Source organism: Phoxinus phoxinus (assembly GCF_949152265.1).
Source record: "Phoxinus phoxinus genome assembly, chromosome: 15".
NCBI lineage: Eukaryota > Metazoa > Chordata > Actinopteri > Cypriniformes > Leuciscidae > Phoxinus > Phoxinus phoxinus.
Window position 1 is genome coordinate 16,106,626 of NC_136890.1, and position 23,897 is coordinate 16,130,522.

Sequence of the window (23,897 nt, forward strand, 5' to 3'; positions counted from 1 at the left end):
TTGCTGGGTCAAGCGAAGAAGGCGATATATGACACGAGGAAAATAAGAATTGAATGCAATTCAAGTGTTAATTTGCAAATTGTGTTTTTTAATCTAGTAAAATCCAGAATTTTAATTGATTTTCGGTATTACAAAGCTATGGGGGATCTTATGTCTTTTGAGTTGATTTGGTGTTTTAAGGGGGCTCTGTGTGAAATAATTAATGAGAGTTTACAGTTTGCACATGTTTTGGAGTGATTTTTTATGGGTATTTATTTGGATATTTGCTATATTGAATGTGTAGTTTTTTGTATGCTTGTAGGTAGGAACTGAATGTATTAGTTTAGGTTATTTGTAATAAAGGTGTGTTAAAATTCAAAATTCTCTCTCTCTCTCTCTCTCTCTCTCTCTCTCTCTCTCTCTCCAGACAAGCCTCACACCCTCGTCTATTCGTCTATCAGTTTCGCACCCTCATCCTTTGGACTGGGAACTTGGCACCTTGAAGGGCATTTTGGAGGCAGATCTATGGTTGGCTTTCATGTCAAGATCTAAGAATGATTAGTGATTCAGACCAGTGGGATTCAGCTAGACAGCTAAATCTATTTTACCAACAACAACCACAAGATACAGTAGATTAATGTCACCAAGTGAGTACACACAAACTCACACATTGGAAATAGTCATAGTAATGAAGGTTTTTTCCCCTAATTTTTTTGGCAATACAAGTTGTATGGTACAGTTTTATGCTATATGTGAAAAAAGGACAGCTTCGATCTCTTTTAATGATTTTTCTTTCGTTTGATTTGAGAGAGAAGACCACTGCCGGATGTTCCTTGGCTTCAAGTGGCTCCCCAACTCCCCCAACAGTATCTTGAAGATGTAAGTTTAATACATGTATAACCTGAAACAGAAGAGATATTAAAGGGATAGGCTACTTCACCAATTAGCATTAAGCTTTGTATCAGTAGAAACCCAGTAGTATTTTCGAATGACCTTGCTTCACCTCCTCATGTCCCCCTGAGATGAGAGATTTATGTATTTTTTGTCTAGAAAAAATCCTCAGATGACGCAAAAATCCCAATTTTGCGTCATCGGTGGCTTTCCTGGCCAGAGGCTAAAAACTACAGCCAGTAGAAGGAGCTAGTTCCACATGTTTTCAACCCGGCCATAGAGGGTGGGATCTCACTCACAGAATGTACAAATAGTGTCAGCCATCTTTTTTTTTAAGCTAAGCTAACAGGCTCTTGCCAAGGGGGTAATCCATCCGCCGGAAACTGATGCTTCCCTGGGGGCCGCCATTGTAGCAGACCATCCCCTGCTGTTAGCATTCCATTGACTCCCATTCATTTTGGCGTCACTTTGACAGCGAATAACTTTACATCTGAGGCGTTTAAAGACTCCATTTGTCCATTATTTATTTCTAAAGAAACACGACAATTTATAAAAGGCTCCATTACCTTGTATCTTACGTTATGGCCCTGTAGAAGCCGATTTTGTAAAAATACGCTAACGATTGCGTCATAACCACTCGACTCTTTGTCGCACAGTTGAGAAATTACCGTATAGACAGGCAGAGAAGCTCACAAGCAATCGGGGGGACGTGGAGGCATAAAGTCAAGGGAGAAGCCCATAGAGAGTGATAAAGTTGCTCCTGCTGCTAGCTCATGGACAGCTAAAGCTCACGCTCTCCGTCTCTGCAAGATTTGGAAGGGAATGATTCAGATTTCTCTCGGCACAGCTACTAGAAGACTAACAACTGTCAGACAGGTTGCTCACGTCACATCTACGTCGTCAAGCTCAGTTTGAGCCTGCGCAGGTCGCCCAGCCATCAGGAAGTGAGTGCTTCACTTTTATCAATTGAAACCTATGGGGTCGCTGTGTCCATCTTATATACTGTCTATGGCTCTTGCTCTGTGGAGAAAGCTGAGTAGTAGGGGTGACCCAGAGCCACATAGAGAGAGAGTTGCAACAACTCCATTCACTCTAATGGAAAGTTTTTTTTACAGCAATGGCGGCTCGTGGAGCCTCTCAATCGTTCCCGGAAGTAGCAGCCGCGCCGTAGAGTTCCAGCAGAACAGACCGTTTGTGATGCCCTTTTAAAAGGTAAGACGTTTAAAGAATAAGATTGTATATTATCAGTACATCTGAATCAATTTAACTTGTGTATTAAAGCATGCTAGTTGATTATTGTTGATTATCTTATCTAAATTAGTAGTTTTAGGGGACGTTATCTGATAAATTATAGGTAATTGGATAAAATTAGTAGCGCATTACAAACCCACGAACAGCCTAATGTTAAACCCGTTATAATAATGTAGTTTGATCCTTTGTTGTGTGTAATAAGAGGGAAACGCTTCTAAACAGAGGCTAAATATAACATTGGTAGTGTGATAGTCATTAATGGAAGTGGTAAAATAAGAATATCCGTTTAATTTCATATAAAAATGTGCAATAACGAAATAAAATCCTTATTTTGTGTTTCTTTTGTCTATTATATGTCTAGTATATAGCTTGCCCAGCTGATTTTTGGATTGATGGGAAAGGGAGATGGAAGTTTATAAGTGAGATTAAAAACAATGCTTAAAGGCAGTTTTAAATAAACAAATCGTTTGGTACCTCGTACATTTTCTGGCTTTTCTCAGTCTAGAAGGCACCAACTTCTAAAATAATTTCACATTTCTACTACATACATGACCCAATTTAAATACACATTCATCTTTCCACCGGTGAAGTATCCCTTTAAAAACATAGTAAGGGTGCATAACATATTATTAATCTATATTCTAATTAGACATAGAGTTAGCAAGTGTGTAAAATGGGACAGTACACTTTGATTTGAAGACCTAGCAGACATAATGCACTGTATATGTCACTTATCCTAAAATGTTCAAAACACAGCAAAAAGGCAAGACCTTAAAGAGGAGTGAAAATAAAAGCGCTAAGAAGAAAAGCACAGAGGAGAGTGTGTGAGCAGCAGTAGGCGTAGAGTAAAGGTGCCCCCTGCCTGGTGGGATGATGAATGCCCCGCAGGCCCCAAACCAGTCCAAAAGTAAGATAGGGAAAGACACAGGAATGTTGGATTGAAGTTGTCCCACCAAAGTGCAAATGAAGCCAGGTGATTTATCTAAAGCTATGACTATGTCAGTTATGGAAATTAGCGGTAATCTTGTCTGAAACCCTGTCGCAGAAATCACATATTCACATTTGAATCAATCCAGTTGAATTAGACGTTCTTCAGTTACTCAGTATTATATTATTAATCAATTATTGGGAGATGAGAGGGTCTGTGGCTCCTACCATTGGAAAAAGCTAACTTGAATCACGTGAGGCAACTCATTTCATAAAATGGCAGTGACGTCAGTTTACGTTACACTCAGTTTTCTTGTGGATTATCGCGTTCGACTTGCGTATAATTGCGTATAATAAGTGGTGTTATGTCTGTAGTAAACGTACAGAAGACTGCAATGTTTGTAGAATGTGCTTTACTAAGTGGAAAAAAAGAGCACAAATTGCTCCATTAGCTGCAGATTACTGGTCACTGCAGTGTGCATAAAGCTGCATTTAAAGTGTTAGTTCACCCAAAAATTACAATTCTGTCATTTACTCACCCTCATGTCGTTCCAAACCTGTAAGACTTTCGTTCATCTTCAAAACACAAATGAAGATCTTTTTTGATGAAATCTTAAAGCTTTCTGTCCCTCCATTGATGGCTGATGGCATTGATGCAACTGAAACTTTGATGCTTCAAAAATTTCATAAAGAGATCGAAACCGAATCCATATGAATAGGACGATTTAGTCCATATTTTCTGAGAAGACTCGACCGCTTTATATGATGAACAGGTTTAATTTAGGCTTTTACTCACATATAAACATTGATCAGCGAACATATACAGAACCTCAACTGAACCTGTTTGACGTGCAAGAACAACCCTCATTGGTTCTTGCAGAAGCTCATACGTGCTGCATAACACGAGAATGAACCTCAGAATGAACCTCATGAACCTCATTGGTTCTTGCTGAAGCTCTGCTAAACACCAGAGAATGAACCTCATTGGTTCTTGCACTTCAAGCAAAAATAATTTAACTTCCATTTACCACAACTGATGTTTGTGTTGATAAATGGTATGTGAATAAAACCCTAAATTCAATCTGTTCATCATAAAAAGCAATCGCGTCTCTTTAGAAAATTTGGGCTAAAAACCGTTGAATTCATATGGATTAGTTTTATGATCTCTTTATGAACTTGAAGATTTCATCAAAAAGATATCCATTTGTGTTCCGAAAGTCTTACAGGTTTGGAACTACATGAGGATGAGTAATTAATAACAGAGTTTTCATTTTTCTGTGAACTATCCCTTTAAGATAGAAAGTTTAGGTAATGCACCTCCTGTTCTGTGTTCCATTGGTTATCATCCTCAGCATATTTAAGCCCCCAGTTCTCCACTATTCATTGTCTCTCATCAATGTTATGTGACTTATGTGTAGTGTTATATATCTTTGTGTTCATTAAAAGTAATTGGGTCATTCTGCATCACGCATTGTCTTTGGGATTTAACTACATGGCAACCCATGACACTAGTCAGCCAGATTTGCCTAAAAAAAAAAAAAAAAACCAACACATATATTCAATATCCCTAGTCCCCTAGTGATCTCTCTGCTGAAATAAAATGCACACTGGTCCAATGATGACAAACTGATCAGTAGGGTTATTATCTAAAACTAACAGTATTAGAGATATATCTGTTTAATAAAATAATGCAAAAAAAATTAAGAAAGGTTGCCTTTAAAACAAACTAAAAAAAGTTTAAGTTGAAGCATTTTTAAACTAGAAATAAATAGGAACTTAAACCTAACAAAAACATCATGTAGCTCAAAGAGTAAAGCATGGCGCTATAACGCCAAGGTCATGGCTTTGATTCAGGGAAACCAAGAACTGATCAAATGTGTACCGTGAATGCAATATTAAGTTGTTTTGAATAAAAGCGCTTGCCAAATGCATTAATCTAAAGCTGGAACTGAAATAAATTCCTATGTATTATTTAAAAAAACGAAGACTAATAAAACTGACAAAAGCACATAGCAAAATTAATCAAAAATAAAAAGGAAAACTGAAAATATGGATGTAATATTTATGTAAATATTTTAAGCTATTAATTTGATCCACATACAGTATAAACATTGTAGGTACAGGCACTCTGGTTATGCAGAATAAAACACAGACATCATCCTTTTTCCTTTCCTAATCCATATTAAGCTCAGTGTGATCAAATGCTCCATTTCTCAAATAAGCAAAACCTCTCAAAATTAAGGAAAAATACATGGAAAAAGGGCAAAATTTGATAGATAAGCCAAATGCTCCATGCCTTTAATCTATAAAAAAATACTAAATTACTGCATTATCTTCATGCTGAACAGCAATGACCAACATGAAGGGGATTCTTTGAACTAATAAGTGGAAACAAATGGCCTTTGAGATAAAAATCCTCCTAGAAGCTGATGACTACAATGGACACTCTTAATATGTCCAAGTTCAGTTAATTCACCATGCTTTTGGTTGAATTAAATGACTTTACTTTGATGGATGTTAGCATGACCCTAAAAGCACATTTTCTTCTGAAAGTTACTTGTAATGTCACTATGTCAGTAATTGTAAGGCACTAGATACAAAGAATCACATTGCTTTCAATAAATCACATTACATCTACTGTATGTACACTATAGAGGAAAACAACTTTATGTATACATTTTATACGTAGCACCATGATATATAACAAAAAATAAATTTATTTTGTTTTGTTACACAAATTATGATGGTGTGGTGTGTGTATCCCTTTACCTGACGTTGGGTATTTTAAATTTGATGTCATATGAGCAGTTCAATTAATTTACAAAATGTGGAAAAGAAGAGGACCAATCCAGTTTTGACTGATTTTGAATACTCTTAAAGCTGCTCTCAGTAATTTTTTGTCGATCTTAAAGTGCGGTCACATTTGTTTGGTGAATTTTTGTGGGCGAAATCCAGTTATTTCAATAGGAATAGGAATTTACACGATTTTGCAGTGCATTCAAGTTTGTCAGGTGGATTCGCCACGTTGACGAACCGGAAAGCAAAAGCAAACGTTTTTGGTTACCAATGTCTTTGAAGAAATACTCTATTTGCAGTCAGAATTAATTAATTAAATCCACCAAAGGAAAACATGCAACAACAGGATGGTTAGCTGGTGTTCAGCTGGTGCCACCATAAGGAGACCCGCTCCATGTAAAACAAAACGGCTTTTATTAGGTTGCTGATATGACTGGGGTCTTCATTTCATCTCAAATATTCATATTTCAAAAATACTATTATTTTTGAAGTCATTTTTTAAGTTGATACTGAGCAAAAACCACTTTGTTCTTTCAAAATTATATGTGCTCATTAATGTGTAATTATACCAACTAATCAAGTATTCTCGTAAGCGTAGAATCTGCTATTTATAATACATACGGGTGAGCTGCTCGAATGGCGGAAGCCATGTTGCGCCTCCATCTTGAAAATACATTAGCCAAAGGTAGGACATTCCAGGTAGGACATACCTAGAAATTCAAACTTCGGCTTTTGCGTTTTTACACTCAGTGGCACCATGACGAATGTGAGGGGGAGATTACTCGCGACTGCCGGCAGATTTGAAATAATATGGCCACCGTAGGAGTTAAAACACCTTCGGAATTGGAGGGACTAAAGTAATATTCAGTTGGTAGTCATATACAACTTCACCGCTAGATGGGAGTAATTCCTACACAGTGTAGCTTTGAAGTAAAAAAAAAAAACTATTTATTTCTTTATAAGTAACATTTTTCAGAGGGGAAATATAATGAGTGCACCTTAAAGAAGCAGCATTAGCTCAAATGCTAAAGCAATACATCAAATCTATATGTCTAGGAATCAGTTTTAGCTGTTGCTACAATCCCTGCTAGTGTGATTGCAATACTAACAACCCAATTGAGGATGAAACTGATCAGTTATGACAGATTTCAGCTATCACCGCACATTCAGGGTGTCAGTCTGATTAGCAACACTCAATATAAAGTGAAGAAGAGTAAGGGTGGGGGGAAGAGAAGCAAGCTGCGCTCTCTGACAGAACCCCACAGTAATCCGCTCCATGTTATAGCAGCTTCAGACAGCTTCACTTTAGATGTTGTTCTATCTGAGAATATATTTCAGCTAATGAAAATGTCCTGCTGGCTTTTACCACTGGGGGGTGGATTTGCAATGTGGGTTGCACTCACAGATAAGGCAATTATCGGTCTTTATGTTCTACCCACTGAAATGTTTTTAATCATACACACAAACAAAAGACAGGCCCGCTTGCCCAAGTGCACGTTTTCCTCAACTGTAGATAGATATGTTTTTCTTGGCACATGCTACTTCCTTCACACTTGATAAATTATATCAAGGCCAGACAGCACTGTGCCCTTGACCAGCTCTGGGTCTGTGGGCATGCAGGATGAATGCGTTGAGAATAGGGGAGTGTAAGATAAAGACCAGAGAAGGTCGCCCTGTTTTAGAGTGTTCATGCCCTATTTAGGTTGACCTGAGATCAGTTATGTCATTGTTTAATAATAGCTGCTGTTGAGAAACAGGGTAACTCCATGTCAGTCCAAAAACATCTGCCAAAAGTAGAAAGGGTTAAGTCTTTTTGATACGGGTGCCTACATCCCTCGGGGGAAAACAAACATGGTTTGAGGAGGTTTTTTGTTCATTTGTCTTTTAAATTTTAAGCCAGGGGTTCTCAACTCTGGCCCTCAAGGTCCATTTCATGCAGAGTTTTGCTCCAACCCTAATCAAACACAACTGAACAAGCTAATCAAGCTTCAGGATTACTATAAATTTATTGGCAGGTGAGTTTGATCTAAAAAGTTCAAAACCCCTGTTAAGCTTAAACACAAACAGAGAGAATATTCCCTTTTCTTTGTATTAGAAAATCTGCAAAATTGACACGAAGCAGCATAAAAAAGCTAAAATATTTACTAACTATTGTATAATATATTTGATAAAAAATACAGTAAAAAACACAATATTGTGAAATGTTATTAATGAAAATAACTCTTTCTATTCTAATATGTTTATACTGTAAATGTAATTTATGCCAGTGATGGCAAAGCTGAATTTTCAGCATCATTACTCCAGTCTGCAGTGTCACGTGATCCTTCAGAAATCATTTTAATATGCTGATCTGGTGCTCAAAAAACATTTATTATTCAAAAAGCAAATATACATACCCCCCACATATGTAGAATACAATGTAGAGTAGAGATGCATGCAGAGTCAAATGTTTCTTGCAAAATAATGTTCATCATAAAACAGGATGTAATAAGATACTTTAGTACCAGAGGATGTAGTTACTACATCTACCAGCAGGAGCTAACAGTTCAGTGCTAACTATCCAAACCTTTACCCGCTTGCTCCAATTCAAACGTTCAAGACATGTGACCTCAGAACTTGAGAACCTGATTGGTGAGTCTGATGAAACACTGAAAGTGCCTAATGAGATCCTATCCACGCTGGTATCTCTAACCTCAAATAGAGGCCCGCATGCACAAACATTAGCTTACTTCACTGTTGTTCTTTTGTGTAGAGGGGAAGGAGTGCGAGTTTTTGCTTAGGATGGAGGATCTCATGTTGACCATAGCGGAGCCCTGCCGTGCCCCCCTCCTCTCTCTTGTTCCCCCCACGCTGAGCAGGGAAGCTATGTGATCTTTTTTCAAAGTCAACAAAAGAGTGGGGACACAGTTGGGCGGCAGAGGGGAACAGAGGGACGGAGCGTAGCAACAGACTCCTGCTGAGGGCACTGGGACTGAACTACGCAACCAATTCACATGAATCAACTGTCAGCTAGATTGTTTAGGAGCTTTTTGTACTGCAGGAGACAGTTTGATTCACTTTGATTCATCTGAAATGACACACTGGATTTTTAGCCTTGATTTATGGCTCATGTGGACATGCCATTTTGAAATTTTATGGTATAAATACGCCTTCAGAGCATGAAAATGTTTGTGCTTCTACATTTGAAACCTTTTAAGTTCCATCCCATCTGAAAATACCAGCTTAGATCAGCATTTTCAGACTGGTTTATAATGGTTAGAGGTGGTTTCGAGTCACACTTTTCACCAGCAAAAATATTTACCAGCATAATCTTTCTGGTGAAGCTGGTTGATTAAGAAATACTTGCTGGTAAAGCTATAGCTAAGATAACCAGCACCCCATGAGCTGCTATAGTCTTTTCAACATATAACAAGCCCTTTTTGACAAGTTTTTTAAACTGTATATTTAACCAGTAGATTCTCTCTTGTCCCCCACAAAGTACTGACAGAAACTTGGAGGTCATTGAAGTTAAGCCTTTTTATGTCTCTTCTCTCAGTCCAAACCATGGCCCTAACAAAGTTGTGTGCAGTTACAACGAGCTGTAAGGAGACAGGGTACGAAGGACAGGGCAAAAGAGGAAAAAAGTGTGGGAGAGAGCGGAGAAAGGCCACAGAGAAGTGAGCATCAAAGGCAGTAGATCTCAGCATGCTCCTGTAGCAGTGTGTGAACTCCCACCCTAAGACACACAGCAAAGCCCCTACACACACACACACACACACACACATCTCCTCCACCCCTCCGGACGAGTCCTCAGCAGTAATTAAAACCATCTCCCCCACTGTTCCAGAATCTCATTAAATCTCAGCACCCTTCCGTTTCCCTCCTTTCACGCATCCAACTACCAAAAACCATCCGACACAACCAAGACTAAACCGAACACATTCTTGAGCTAATCATAGTGTTGCATAGTGTTGAAAAGGAGGCTAGGCGTCAATCACAAAAACATTTTTCCTCTTTCAGCTCCATCAGAAACAGGAAATATCCAGTGAGCTCTGATGAGTCCACTCCCTCAACCCCCTCATTTGAAACCGCATACGAAAACATGCTTTTATTTAAAGTTTGTATATGGGAGTGTTTTGCATCATAGTTTTATTAATATGACTGGTATAAAGATTTAAAGAGCTATGTAACCTTTTTTTATTATGTACAACATCATATACAGTAAATAATGAGGTTTTTTTTGAATGAATGAACAATTCTGGTTACAACATCAGACTTGAAATAATGAAATTACAATAAAAGGAGTAGGCCTATTCACATTTTTGTCTATCCATCAAAAGTCCATGAAACCAAAACTTCCACACATCAAGTACAAAAATAAATTGTAAAAGTAAATCCATATGATCCAAACTGTTTTTTATTGATACAAACTTTGATTAATATACTTCATACATTTATAAGACATAAAGATTAACTAAATATTGCTATTAAAAAATCCCTAAACTGTGACTTTTTTTAATCATAAAAAGAATACCGCTTTTGTGAATCAATTCATTTGTGAAAGCAATATTGAGAGAAACTAAACTGTCCTCTTTCTAATAAATGTCCTCTTCAGTTCGATTCATTCTATTGAATCGCTGTATCATAAATGGTTCTCTCTCATATAACATTGTGAAGTCTGATTCATTCTAGTGATTCGGTTCATCCTAACCTGTCCTTTCTTTCATATTGAACAGTTCAATTCCTTCTAGTGAATCGATTCGTCATAAATGAATCTCTCTCATATAACATTGTGAAGTCTAAATTCATTCTAGTGATTCAGTTTGTCCTAATCAGATCCTCTCTGTCATATTGCGTTGAACAGTCTGATTCATTCTAGTGAATCAATTCTTCATAAACGGAACTCTCTCTCACTCATATTGTTGACAAGTCCAATGGGGGTTATGCGCAACAAACTTCTGTATTCTGTTAAACAGGTTGCATCGCTTCCGATTCTGGTCACTCATTCGCATGTGCTTCGTTAAATATAGAGCCGTTTTCCTCAACATACATTCAAAGGAGCGAGCAAGGATGAGCATAACCAATGTCCACACATGCAGATTGATATCAAAAAGTTTTTAATTTTTTCTTCTTCTCATTTCGATATTTAAATAGAATAAAACGAAACAATAAAAAAAACTAGCTAGGTTAGTTGATTACCTTTAAAGTGTTAGATATTGCTGTCAGTTCTTACTCCTGTTAACACTTTTTTCAGCGGATGCAATGAGACCTGTTTTCCTGATTGTTCATGTGATGTTTGGCATAAAGCCTATTCATTCATATTAAATCAGTTTGGTCTCATATATTGTATAATTGAGAACACAAATTCATTCAAATGATTTGGTTCTTCCTATACCAGGGGTGTCCAAACCTGCTCCTGGAGGGCCAGAGTTTAGCTCCAGCCCTAATTAAACTCACCTTAACCAGCTAATCAAGGTCTTCAGACTCACTAGAAACTTCCAGGCAAGAGTGTTGGAGCTGTTTAGAGATAAACTGTACTGAACGTTGGCCCTCCAAGAGCAGGATTGAACAACTCTGGTATAGGGGGAACCAAATCACTTGAATGAATCGCCCTTCTCAATTCTATATGAGAGCAAACTGATTCAATATTAATAAATTGGACCTGCCAACAATAAATGAGTGAGAGAGAGAACCATTTATAACGAATCAATTCACTAGAATGAATCAGACTGTTCAATTCCATATGAGAGAGATAGAGGGCTGTTTAGGACGAACTTAATTACGAGAATGAATCGAACTGTTCAATATGAGAGAGGACAGTTTAGGATGAACCAAATCACTGGAATGAGTTGGGCCTCTCAAAGATAAATGAGAGAGAGGACTGTTTAGAATGAACCGATTCAATGACTGACAAGCACTACATATGAGAGAGAGCGTGCTTGATTACCTGGTAATGTGACATTAAAACAAATTAGTTTGGTAGTGCTACACAGCAAGTTAGTAGCATCTCTACTTTAGTTACTCACCAACACTGATATTTACAATAAAGTATGCTTCATGTCTTATATGATGACTGTAATGTAAACTGACACTTAAAAAAGACTTGCTAAATTCACATTGTAAAATGCCTAACATGGATAACAACTCATCCAGTGAACATCATACTTCACTTTTGCTCCACTTGGCACCCAAGGATCATCATAACCTGACCCGTTTTACCAGCACGGACGATTGCTGCACGAGCCCCAATGTCTCCCAGTCTGGCACAGCTACAAAGCGGGCACTCCAAGCAGCTCGTATCAGACTGGCACAGGTGTGATAGCTGAAGCGTTTGCCCATTCTCCGGTCTGTGAGCCAAATCAAAGCAAGAAACCCAGCTTCCAGTCCATTACAGCTGCAACGCATAACATGTTGAGAGGCGTGTGAGAGTCATGTGAGGATGGGGGTCTGATTTACATTTTTAATGATACATGGAGACAAAGGTTCAAAGGCAAGCACTGTAGAGAGAGAGAGAGAGAGAGAGAGAGAGAGAGAGAGCTGCTCTAGAGGCAAAATTTAAGTCTGAGTTATAGTGTTAAGTAAACAGTGATTGAGAAAACGTGATTGTTTTCTTAAAAAAAAAAAAAAAGAAATAACTCTTTGACTTATCAGAATAAATGGTGAGTCGTGGATGTCAACTTTCCATTTATGAGACAAATCAGAATTTGTGATCAAAACCCAAAAAGGGCCATATAAAATAAGATAAAAACAAGAGAAAAAATTGTATATAAAGGATTTTAAATTAATACAATATCAATAGCAAACAGAATTACAATATGATGTAACAAAATATACATTTTAATTTTAATAAACAGACATGCAAAAGATAAATATCAATGTATGTACTGAGAAGTTTTGTTTGGTTCTCGTTCTTTCTGTTGCATGGAAGTTTAAGGGGAATGAATGAACATACAAACAAACATAAATAAATAAATACGAATATATATATATTATTATTTTTTCAGACATGCCATAAAATGTTTTTTTTTTTTTTCATTAGAGAATTTACACTTACGCATGTGGAACTTTATTAAAGTCAAAGATTAAAAAAAGAAGAAGATAAAGCTGTGCATCTACAAAATGTGCACTTTGTATCGATGTCCGGTTGAATTTATTTAGGTAGCGGGGTAGAATTTGTGGGTTTATTCCAAAGGCACTTCTCTAACTTTGTTTACAACAAAGTTTGCATGTCACAAGCTTAATGAAAACAAAAAAAGGATCTCTCCTAATTGGAAATCAAAATCAAAAGGGAAGAGGTGGAGCTAAGACAGGAAACTATAACAAAAGGTATGAAATGAGGTCAGCAAATTAAAGACACACACAGTCGCATGAAGTACTCAATGAACACAATGTGTAATTGTACATACAATTTAAACAAATGCATATGTAAAATATGCAGGTCACCAAAGCAATAAAAGATCATGGTTTCTAACATGAATAGCTCTATATTGCTATGGTGGCACTGGCAGACAGCTTGTCTTTGCTTTTGGGCTCTATATGCTGTGCTTTGTTTATAGTGGGTGTGTGTTATAAGGAACTGTCTTGATAATGTTCCTACGAGGCTAACAATCTCACTCTCTGTCTTTCTCTCTCTCAGAAGATAAAAACGCGACCACAAGCTGGTTCGCTGCCAAACACAAAGTAGCGAACAGCTAGCTAACTGACTCTCTCTCTCTTTCTCTCATCCACTCTTTCTATCCTCTCTTTTTTCTTTGAGGAAGCCTTTGAAGTTAGCAGGGGGGCATGTGCTCTCGCAGTGATGGTAACGAATGATACTTTAAGCGATTCTTTTTTATCCAGGCTAGCTTAATGAAAGATTAATGGGTTTGATATTTTCCTTGTTTATGTTTTATTTAAAAAGTAAGCCGTGGTCCTTGGAACCTGTTAAAACGCTCCTTGGCAGAAGCTGTAATGATTTTGAGGATCAGTGGGACTCATCTTTTGTACAGACAAAAGAAAGTCATATCTGTTGATTTGACTCGTGTCTTGGTGTGTTGACATACTACTCTCGATGAACCCTCAACTTTAAGTAATTTAAGCATATTTACTCATTTCAAAGCATCAGTGCCTGAAGCCACATTGAACGCTATCTCACTCCGTCAGAGGAATGAAAAAGATGACCACAATCAAAGTATCTTTAATGCCTAGTACAAATTGTAAGATTTTGGGCTTCCCCATACGAAAGATGACCAATCGTGTCGATTTCTGTGGTTTTCAACTAAAAACTGAAGACTTTTTATGCGTTTTGGCGATTTGAAAATGGGTTTCAAAGTGCACGTTTTTAAAAGGGGTCTCTGTATAAACAAAAAAAAAAACGTAAATCTGTGAAAACGATGACATCATGCACATGCGTATTATGTGTTCAATCTATAGTGTTTCATCTCCATCTAATGGGCTAGCTGCAGAATACAGCGTTTTTAGTCGTTTTCGCGGATCCGTGTGAATGGGGATCGTTTTGACAATGGTGTCGTCTCTACGCGAAAAACTTCTCAGTTTGTTGTCATGTAAACGTACCCTAATAAGCACAGGGAACTCAGGCAAACCAGGGGTTCATTTCCCAAAGCCAACTATATGGTCACAAGCTCCCGTAGTTACCAATAGAGTTCAATGGAACTTGTGACCAAAGTTGGTTAATGATGAAACGCAACCCAGAACAATGAAAAAAGAACCAAAATATGTGATAGAACTAAAACTACAAAACGTTACAAAATATAATTAAATAAGCGTTTGCATAAAAAAAACACACACCATGTGTCATTATTTGTAGTGAGTTGGCTCACATGATTTATGTTTTGCACTTCAGAACTTTCGTTAAAGGGATAGTTCACCCAAAAATGAAAATTATCCCATGATTTACTCACCCTCAAGCTAGGTGTATATGACATTCTCCTTTCAGACAAATACAATTGGAGTTATATTAAAATATGGCCTGATTCTTCCAAGCTTTATAAGAATAGTCTAAAACAACATTTTTTAAAGAGAAATGTCGGAGGAGCTTGAGTTTGTTGCCCAGTTTGTTTAAACCGCGAGAGGCGTCAAAGCTTATGCTACGTCCTTTGGATGAGACGTTAGACAGAGGTCTTGACTCTCTGTGGTCATTAAAAATCCCAGGATGTCCTTCGAAAATGAGTAGGGGTGTAACCCCGTCATCCTGGCCAAATTTGCCCCTTGGCCTCTGTCCATCATGGCCTCATAATAATCCTCATATACTGATTGGCTTCATCACTGTCTCCTCTCCACCAGTAAGCTGGTGTGTGGTGGGCGTTCTGGCGCAATATTGCTGCCGTCGCATCATCCAAGTGGATGCTGCACATTGGTGGTGGCTGAGGAGATTCCCCCCCTTCCATATGTGAAGCGCTTTGAGGTCCCAGAAAAAGCGCTATATAAATGTAACAAATTATAATTAAATTATTATTATTAATTACTCCTACATCGTCATGTGTTACTTTTTTGGCGTAAGTCAATTTGCATACGGCCATCTGCCGGAAGCTGGTTAATTTAGTCGATAAAGTTTTGAATATGGATTTTTTTCTTACACGAACGTATCGCTTTGCTTCAGAATGCCTTTATTAACCCCCCAGAGCCGTGTGGAGCACTTTTATCATGGATGCACTTTGATGGACTTCAAAACAGAAATGACCATTCACTGCCATTATAAAGCTTGCAATAGCAAGGACATTTTTTTAATATAACTCTGATCTTATTCGTCTGAAAGAAGAATATCATATACACCTAGGATGGCTTGAGGGTGAGTATGGGGTTATTTTCATTTTTGGGTGAACTATCCCTTTAAGGCACTGTTTCCTTTTAGGGGACAGTGAGCATCGATGCTCCCTGGTTTTCACGGTGCATTGTGGGACTTTTTAGGGAGCGAACATTCCAGTGCACTGGAAGGATTTTGCGATTGAAATAGCCCTTAAATGGTCTGGTCAGTGCCCTGACTACTGAATTATATAGGGAGCTGTCTGTCACGGTTATGTTCTTGTTCTTATGTTCTTCTTATGTGTTTTGACTCTACGTGTGTTCGATTTAGTCATTTTATTTACCTGTTGCCCATCAATTATCTCATTAGTTCCCTCGTGTAGTTCTAGTATAAGTAGGCCTACTCCCTGTTTTGTTCAGATCTTTGTCCTGTCTTGTCTATATTTGATGTTTGTTACTTTGCCTGTCGTTTTCTTCTTCTTTAATCATTGTGGATTATTAATTAAGGACTTTTGACTTTCATCTTTGTCGTAGTGTAGTCTATACACCTCTGTTACAGAAGCTTATTGAGACGCACCCTATGTCATGATATAGGGAAGAAAAGACTGTCGCAACTGCCATTTCTTCCTTTTGAAAAGCAACAGCCCAATTTATTTTCAGGGTGGTTTTCCACAAAGTTTAAATTTATTATTACATTTATTATTTATAATTATATATTTATAATACCATTTTCATTATTTTAATTAGATTCAATATGAATATAATTATAACAATTATTATTGGCTAAGCATACATTTTAACATTTCAAATTATCATTGAAGAAATCTTGCTTCTTTAAATCATTCTAATACGTGTATTTTAGAGCAATAAGACAAGACGCTGCTTTTACCATCACGTCCTACAGCTGCCACATTGAAGATTACAATACCTCCCATTACATTTTCTACAAATCTCTTCCTTCACAATAGTGGTATTGAGTGTTGTTTTCATCTTAATGGAGAAGCAAGCACATATGCTAAACTGACACCTGTGGATGGGAATGGATTGCTGATGTGACACAACAGCTGAGTCTATACCGAGGTTTAAGCTCATCTCCTTCAAGGTCGGTTATCCATTCAAGTGAGCACTAGCCAGAATAAAGCATTACTGTAGAGATCTGAACAGGTGTTCATTTAGATGATATCATTAGTTTAATGAATAAAACCAAGCTTCTACGTTACGTACGATGCATGGCTTATGTAAAACAATACTTACAAGATAGGGCAAAAACATAATCAACCAGATTTAATAAAAGAAGTTTTAATACTTTAATTTGATGGTTTTTCATTTGATCAGCAATTAAGCTGTCAGCAGTCTAAATTACAGAGCTGAAAAGTGTGTGTGTGTGTGTGTGTGTGTGTGTGTGTGTGTGTGTGTGTGTGTGTGTGTGTGTTTGCAGTGTCCACTGTGAGGAGGAATTAATCAAGTGAAATATGTGAAAAATGGAATCCAGTCACAGATGCCACAGCAGCAGCTGTTACTGTTTCCTCTTAACTAGTGCCAGCTCTGTTAGTCCAAAGTGTGTGTTGTGTGCACATGTGTCAGTGTGTATTTGTGCACATAAAACTACAGAAGGCCAAAGGGTTATGGCTTGCCTTCCGTTATTATCATACTTCCATCACACGATTCTGTTTGATTTCTTGTTCCTTTATTGAAGGTCACATTCTCTCTCCTCACATCTTTTTCTTTCTTGCTTTCTCTCTGTGACCCTATTTCTTAATTGTGACTTTATTTCTCATAATTGCGACTTCACATCACAATTACACTTTTATTTATTTATTCTTACATTATCTCTTAAGAAACAAGATTTTACTTGTTAAATGTTATGCAATGTATCATGTACTGTTGCATTTGAAAAAGAAAGACTGAACTAAAGGAAGGGAGGTCGATGAAAAGTCTAATATTACAGTGACAACACAATTTCTGTCTGTGTATGCATGTAAAGTACCATTGAAAAGCATTTGCTTTATATAAAACCTACATATTCACACTGAGTGTAACTCCATATGTAATAATATTGAAGTATTGAAGATCCATCCACCACCCCTTCTCCTCACTTCTACACTCAAAAAAATGAACTAGGAAGGTTGTGCACTTTACATAATATATTTATATTTAGTTTACTTAAAATAATTGTGTTTGTTGACTTGAAATGTTTTTTCTTTTAAAGTCCACGTAATTATGTCTCATCTTAACAGTACAAAATCCTAACGCGTTGTCTAAACACAAACCATTTATGTTAAGTAAAAAATTCTTACATCCAGAGGGTGGCGCTATAGTGCGACGCCGACTGCCATTTTGCCCTAACTTAATTTGATTGTGTTCAATCTGCTTAAATGTAAAATTTAAGTTTACTTAATCTGTTTGTGTTGGATTACATGAATGATTTGTGTTGCATTAACTGAAACTGGGCGGTGCTTGTTAGTTCCCAGCATGCTTTGCATATGGTTAAATTGAGAGAGAATAAATGTTAAAATTAAGTGTTATTTTATGTTTTTTTGAGAAAATTAGAAAAGGGGAAGACTTGATAGTGTGTAATTGTGTTTAATGTTCAATTACATTGGAATTATTAGAATCATTTAAATTACAGTGGGTTACCATTGTGGAGAAGAGTGGAGCATTTTGTTTGGCTGTGGACTGATTCAGTTACGTACAACTGCTTTGGTTGAAGGAGCATGCAAATCTTAGCATTTGCTAATAAGTGCTACTGCTAGCAAATAGATAGCTATAGTCTATTGATTTAATTATGTGTCACTAAAAGAAATGAAATAATAATGTATGATTGAATATAAAAAACACTTAAATCATGTCAAAAAACCTTAAAATTAGTTGGGCTGACACTATTAAATTAAGCTGTGCCAAACCATAGTAAATAAATTGAATCAACCTTAATAAATTAAGTTGACCCAACGTAAGTACTTTAAATTGGAATAACAGAATTGCATAATGCTGAAATAAAGCAAGTTAATCATGTGGAAATCCTTTCCATGATTTTTTTATGTTCATTCAAAGAGTAATTTTTTTGAGTGTAGTCCTAACCCACTTACATACGGGGGGAGTACTCTGGGTTCGGGCCGACCTCGGAGCCCACCCCCCGGACAGCACGCCAAATTAAACTTTACTCCCTCTAATTATATGTATGTGTGAACTTGTGAACCTATAAACACAATGGGCCCTATCTTGCACCCAGCGCAAGTGACTTTGTACACCGACACATGTATCATTCCTATTTTGCACCTACTGTAAGCACAGCGGACTTTTCCCTCCACAGACGCACGTCGGTAAATTAGGGAATGAATTTGCGCTATGAATAATGAAGCTACTTCAGACCAAACCATTTTAGATTTGCGTCGGGCGCAAGAGTCATTTATCCCGCCGGTATAATAGCAACAGCCCCCGGGATCCGCCCACGAAGTTACTTGCGTTTCGCGTTTGATACTTGCGTTTCAGATCGTTAAAGTAGGGCCCAATATTTTAAAGTAGGCTTTTAATAAACAAATAAAGAAGCGAAAAATTAGTCTCTGCTTTAAAACAGACAGCTGCTGGGCATATCTGCTCCGCCAAAATGCAGATTCATTACTTAACTTCTTACGCAAATGAGATTGGGTGAGATGTAGCCTAAAGTAAGTTTGATTGGATATATTAATTTATTTATATAACAGTTCAAAATGAATTAAAATACATTATATTTACTTTTGAGTAGAATACATATTATTATAGTATTTGTAATACTAGGATTGCCGTGCCATATAAAAGTCTCTTATTTATCAAGGCTGCATTTATTTGATCTGTTTTGAACTGTTTAAAAGAACAGATTTTTATTTGAATGTAATTTACTAATGTGATGGTAAAGTTTAATTTTCAGCGTCATTACTCCAGTCTTCAGTGTCACATGATACTTCAGAAATCATTCTAATATGATGATGATCAAAAACATTTCTTATCATTATCAATGCTGAAACCATTTGTGCTGCTTAATATTTTTGTAACTGTAAAACTTCTTTGATACATAGAATTGTTAATAGAACATTTAATTGAAATTGAAATCTTTTGTAACATTATAAATGTCTTTATTGTCACTTTTAAATAATGCATCCTTGCTGTTTGAAACTATTAATTGGTACACTGTAAAAAATATATATGATAAATTAGTTAGGCTAACAACATATTTTACATTGCTTTAACTCATCAAATAAGTTAAGCAATTTTCAACTTTTTTATTAGTTATACAAGATTCAACTAATTTAGGTCGGCTTAATGTAATTTCAGTTGAAATGACTTAAACACCCATGTTGGTTGTACTTAAAAACTTAAGGCAGCTGCTTTATTTTTTTACTATTATAGGGAGAAATTTGCCTGAAAAAAGTAAAAGTGTGTGTGGATGGATGTGCATTTGAAGGAAGAGCTTTCCGGACAGAGGCGTGGCTATATTTTAACCTCAGTGACCCGCTCTTGTTAAAAGGTCAAATCCCTGAATATCAATGAACTGCCTCTATCGAAATCAACCCCTTTAAAAAGAGCCCAAAACTAGCGTGCAGTCCCATCTGACGCTTCATTGACTCTTCTGAACTCTGAGCTCTATGACCTTGTTAAGGCACAGATATAGCCTAAGCCTACTCGCCATCATTATTTGTCATTATCAATTAAATATTTCAGATTCTGCACTATTATGTTTATTAATTAAGCAAATAAGCACTTTGTGACATTTGATCACGTGCCTCTTTGTACAGATGATCAGATGTTCTTCATCCATTGTAGCTTAAGATGTTCAAAACATGGAGAACAGGTTATACACAAACTTGTGGTTCATGCAGCTCGAGGTCTGTTTTCATTAAAGCAAAAGAGGGACAGTTTACTAAGACATTCTAAAAATTAATTTTAATGTTTCTATTAACTTTTCAGTAAAATTGTAAGGCTAATAATACAATGTGTAAAGAAAAAAGTATTAAATCACAATATAGTATTCAGACAGTTGGACGCCACTGTATAGACCTGCATGTTCATGTATAACCAAACACACACTTATGTCTTTCCTAGTTTGCATGTCATTGTTATGGTCAGAAATCCAAGGATTACATTGCTCAAAGCCTCAGGCTAGCAAAACTGCTGTTTCAATGTTTAGATAGCAGAACTTTCGTCTATTTGTGTGAAGCATGAATGCCCTAGGATTCTCCAATAAGATCAGGACAAATGGCTCATGAATCTCATGCATTACTGTAACATGTGATCTTTGGCTTTGGTGTATGAATTTGCCACTACATGTACTGTATATCCAACACATGATTTTTTTCCCCCTGCCTTAGCGCTGTGAAATTCAGCGGTGCAGTAAACGCACAATCTAATGACCCCTTTCCATCTGTACTGACATCTATCCTCAGGAAACCCACACCCGTCCTCCCTAAAATTAGCCTGATCGTTCGAATCACAACAACCCGTACATTTGTAAAACATAACTGCATTTTTTTTACTTACTGTATGCGGCAGTATATAGTACATATACTATATACTATAAATATAACATAAAATAGTTCAAATGGTAAGACATTTTTTCTAAATTTAATCGGACACCTCTTGCTGAATTAAACATGCAATGAGATTATGTAACAAAAGTAGTGTGGTCATGTGACAACAAAGAAGTATACTGTTGTTTTGAAATGTTTTTCTTTTTGCATTGTTTTTCACAATACAAATTTTCCCGCATATAAGACAGTATAACGCATACTGCAAAGTATTTATAAGTAGTTAGTGTGTCTCTGAACATAGTCTGTGACATGGAAAGACAACAGGAAACAAAAGACCGTTTGTTAAGTATGATATTGCTCATAGCATTTTCTGCTAATTGTCTCCAGTTGTGTCCTTACCGGGTATAAGAGGAAAGAGGACAGTCATGGAACACTGCAGGGGAACACATGTTTTGTGTTGTTCGTCTGCATGTGAGTGAACTAATCCTGCCCACTAAAGGCTCTCGCTTTTCTCTTGGGGAATAAAACCATTTCTAAACAGTTTAAATCAACAAGGACATCTAAAATCAAAACCATGACTGACTGCCATTCATAAAGAATTATATTGCAAAAGACTGGGAAAAATGTCTCTGAATTTAAACACACTCAGACACATATGGAAATGTTAAATATTTGTTACAAAAAAACAATGACGTTTCTGTGGGCTTAGAATCAAAATGTTAATGTCAGTGTTTTACTTTCATATCCCATATGCACAAATCTTTAATGCATGGAAGCATCTCACCAACATGTTTTTATTGTACTTTTAAAGGGATACTTCACCTCTGGAAAGATGAATGTGTATTTAAAATGGGTCTGTCATGGGTTCTGTCACTTCGGTCTGGGTTATATTCTGGTTGGTGACAGAGATCTGACATTCCCAGTTTGTCCTGTGTTTATGTTTAGTCTGGTTTATTGTGAGCACATGGCTTGTCTTGTATTCTTTGTGCCATGTGCTGTCCTGTCAATTGTCTAGCCCCTCCCATCTCGTTACCTGATAATTGATTAATCTTCCCCACCTGCTTTTTTCGTTACCCTCTTTTGTTTGCTCCCTATTTAGTCTCCCTGTGTTTGCAGTCCTGTGCTGGTTTGTTGTCTATGTGCCCTAGTGTTTCCTGTTCCTGCCAGATGCCTGTCTTGTTTTCCCCCAGAGGGAGCTTTGGTTTGTAGTTTTGTTTTATTAATAAATACCCATTTGTTTTCTGCACTTGAGTCCTCGCTCCTTTCACCAACACAGTCCGTGACAGGACAAACCAGCCAACTGAGGACTCAGCAAAACAATGGGTATTTTTCTTTTTCCATCTCCCTGCCCCTCCGCTCATCAGATGGAGAGACGTAGCAACCTTCTCTTCGGCAAGGGGAGAACAGTGTGAAGGAGCTTGCTTACCAATTCCTGTATTTAGCGGAGGGGCTCAACATCAGCGACACAGAGCTAAAGGACATATTCAACACCAGCCTCAATGAGCCTGTGTCTGCCTGGGAGATGGGAATGTTGGGGATACTATCATTCTGGCAGTTTGTGGGGTATGTTTACCATCGCGGATGGGAGGGTGGTCTTCCGCCTCTTGGCCCACCTCCCATTTACCTCACAACCTGCCAAGTCCCTGGTCCTTCAATGACCCCTTCGTGGAGAGGGAGGAGTAAGAAAATGTCTGACCCATCTGTCTCCTATCCTGGGGTGGATGAAGGAGCTGCAGAGACCCCAGAGGCAGTTATTCCCACACCGTCTCGCACTCGCCAGTGCAGAAGGAAGAGGGCTCCTGTTGCTTCCCTTAGCCCGGTGGTCCTGGGGGACCCGACTTCGGTGGTCCCAAGCCCGGTGGACCCGACTTCGGTGGTCCCGGAGGACCCGACTTTGGTGGTCCCAAGCCGGTGGTCCCGACTTTGGTGGTCCCAAGCCGGTGGTCCCGGAGGACCCGACTTCGGTGGTCCCGGAGGACCCGACTTCGGTGGTCCCGGAGGACCCGACTTCGGTGGTCCCGGAGGACCCGACTTCGGTGGTCCTAAGCCTGGTGGTCCCGACTTCGGTGGTCCCAAGCCCGGTGGTCCCGGATGACCCATCTTCGGTTGTCCCAGAGCTGTCCACTGTCCCTGTTACACCCCCAGTGGTGGCCAAAGAGGCTGCAGCACTGCCGCACTCTCGTAAACGGAGGAGGAAGGCGTCCTCCATCCCACAGGGCCTGGAGGCCATCCCCAAGCGCCTCGCCCTTCCGGCACCGATCCCTGCGCCTCGCCCTTCCGGCGCCGCCCCAGTGCCTCACCCTGCCGACACCGCCCCAGTAATGTCAGGGTTCTGTAACTTCGGTCTGGGTTATATTCTGGTTGGTGACAGAGATCTGACATTCCCAGTTTGTCCTGTGTTTTTCTAGTCTGGTTTACTGTGAGCACATGGCTTGTCTTGTGTTTTTTTGTGCCATGTACTGTCCTGTCAATTGTCTAGCCCCTCCCATCTCGTTACCTGATAATTGATTAATCTTCCCCACCTGCTTTTTTCGTTACCCTCTTTTGTTTGCTCCCTGTTTAGTCTCCCCAGAGCCCGTCTACGGAGAGCCTGTTCACTCCCTATTAAGTCCTATTGTACCGAATTTTGGTTGTAGTTCCACCAGAGTTCCACTGGGGGCGATCGCCCATGAGTGCAAAATGAATGGGAGTCTATGGGGCTAGACGGCTAAATTTGTCCCTTTCAGTCGATTGCCGTTGAGAAATCTCAGATTTGATTGTAGGTTTGGCAAGTTCAACATGGGTTATAGGTCGAAAATTTAATGAACGAGTACTTATTTCTTTTCGATTTCT

The 23,897-nt window shown here is 38.1% G+C and overlaps 1 long non-coding RNA gene across 1 annotated transcript in view; it reads left to right on the forward strand.

The window, feature by feature from the left end:
• The first annotated feature begins 582 nt into the window (after positions 1 to 582).
• Positions 583 to 23,897, forward strand: part of LOC307012155 — a 42,813-nt gene continuing 19,498 nt past the window's right edge. The window contains exons 1-3 of the long non-coding RNA XR_013800575.1: positions 583 to 626; positions 788 to 858; positions 1,986 to 2,082. This is a non-coding gene — a long non-coding RNA (uncharacterized lncRNA). The remainder of the gene's footprint in view (positions 627 to 787; positions 859 to 1,985; positions 2,083 to 23,897) is intronic.